The 2,160-nt window shown below is 37.1% G+C and overlaps 1 pseudogene; it reads right to left on the bottom strand.

The window, feature by feature from the left end:
• Nucleotides 1–672: 672 nt before the first annotated feature.
• Nucleotides 673–787, bottom strand: LOC125999872 (uncharacterized; annotated as a pseudogene).
• Nucleotides 788–2,160: the final 1,373 nt, after the last annotated feature.

Below are 2,160 nucleotides of genomic sequence, written 5' to 3'. Positions count from 1 at the left end.
TCCTTCCTTCCTTCCTTCCTTCCTTCCTTCCTTCCTTCCTTCCTTCCTTCCTTCCTTCCTTCCTTCCTTCCTTCCTTCCTTCCTTCCTTCCTTCCTTCCTTCATCTTCCTGTCATTAAATATTACCTAAGGTAACATGATTAGAATAGTATGAACTTTCATGGCTTTAATCAATAAAGCTTCTGCCCTTCCACTTCTACCATAGTGCCTCAGATCCTCCAACTCTATCCTTATGTCACTTCCAGTCACCTCCTCTCCTCATCTCCTTTCATCTTAAATACTTCTGGAGATTACTTGAGATCTGTTTTTTATTCTGTTTTGTATTTAAACAAGAGGTTATACAATTCCATTTTGGGGTACTTATCAAAAATTGAATTTATGATCTGGAAGAGATATTTGTACTGCCATGTTCCTGGAAGCATTATTCACAACAATAAAAACAGAGAAACAGCCTAAATGTTTGCTAATGGATGAACAAATACAATTTAGCATGAGAGCATGGTAGTTATATTACCAGTTTTCACTTGAGAAATTATAAAGGCTATACAACATTATACATTGAGGAGTGTGATGATCCTAATAAACTTAAAATTAAGAATCAATAATAGTCAATTGAGATAAAAGTATGACTCTATATGTTAGATTTTACTTTATTTTCAGGGCCATTTTATATTTTTGTCCCCCAATTTACAATACATACCAGGCAAAGGGCCTGGGTTGAGGTGTATATGGGGTGCATTTACTGTACCTCCTCTTTCTGTATAGTCAGTGTAAAGAATTGGGAGGCTTATCTTTTCTTTTTTTGATTTTTAATATATATATATATATAAAATTCTTCACCAGTGCAACATTCCCATGATCAATATCCCAAGTGTTCTTCTTCCCCACCCCACACAGGCCTGTACTCTACACAGGCTTTCTACTTCCCTCATTCAGTCACATTTTCTTATGATAGTTCTCAGTGTAATTATTTTTGTGACTGCACTAAACGATCCCTGTGGTGAACTTCATGTCAGGAGCTGGACCTTCCAGTCCTCCTCTATTTTCTCTCTGAGAATCATTACACAAATGTTTTTTTATTTTTCTCAAAACCCATAGATAATTGAGACCATTCTGTGTTTATCTCTCTCCCTCTGACTTATTTCACTCAGCATAATAAATTCCATATATATCCATGTATAGGAAAATTTTATGACTTCATCTCTTCTGATGGCTGCATAATATTCCATTCTGTATATGTACCGTAGTTTTTTTTAACCATTCATTTATCGAGGGGCATCTAGGCTGTTTCCAGATTCTGGCTATTATAAACAACACTGCAATGAATATATGTGTGAGAAAGGGATTTTTGTATTGTACTTTTGTGTTCCTAGGATATAACCCTATAAGTGGTATAGCTGGATCGTATGGGAGCTCAACTTCCAGCTTTTGGAGAAATCTCCATATCGCTTTCCACAATGGTTGGACCAGACAGCATTCCCACCAGCAGTGAATAAGAGTTCCTTTCTCTCCACATCCCCGCCAGCACTGCTTGTTCTCATTCTTTGTGATGTGTGCCAATCTCTGTGGCGTGAGATAGTACCTCATAGTTGTTTTGATTTGCATCTTCCTGATGATTAGTGATGGTGAGCAGTTTTTCATGTGCCTTTTAGCCATTTGTATTTCTTTTTTGTCAAAGTGTATGTTCATTTCTTCTCCCCATTTTTGATGGGATTAGATGTTTTTTTCTTAAAGTTGTGTCAGTGCCTTGTATATTTTGGATATTAACCCTTATCTGATGGGTATTGGGTGAATAGTTTCTCCCACTCAGTGGGTGGCTCTTGTATTCTGGGCACTATTTCCTTTGAGGTGCAGAAGCTTCTCAGCTTAATATAGTCCTATCTATTGATTTCTGCTTTCACTTGTTTGGAGAGTACTGTTTCCTCTTTAAAGATACCTTTACCCTCTGTGTCATGGAGTGTTTGACCTACATGTTGTTCTATATTCTTTATAGTTTCAGGTCTGATATGTAGGTCTTTAATCCATTTGGATTTTAGCTTTGTACATAATGCTAACTGGAGGTCTAAGTTCGCTCTTTTACAAGTGTCTAGCCAGTTGTGCCAACACCACTTATTGAAGAGGCCTTCATTCAGGGCCATTTTAAATGTGACACTTAGTCCTT

Source organism: Suncus etruscus, chromosome X, assembly GCF_024139225.1.
Source record: "Suncus etruscus isolate mSunEtr1 chromosome X, mSunEtr1.pri.cur, whole genome shotgun sequence".
In the NCBI taxonomy this organism is placed as follows: domain Eukaryota; kingdom Metazoa; phylum Chordata; class Mammalia; order Eulipotyphla; family Soricidae; genus Suncus; species Suncus etruscus.
The sequence above is the reverse complement of the archived record's forward strand: the minus strand, read 5'-3'. Positions and strand labels throughout refer to the sequence as shown.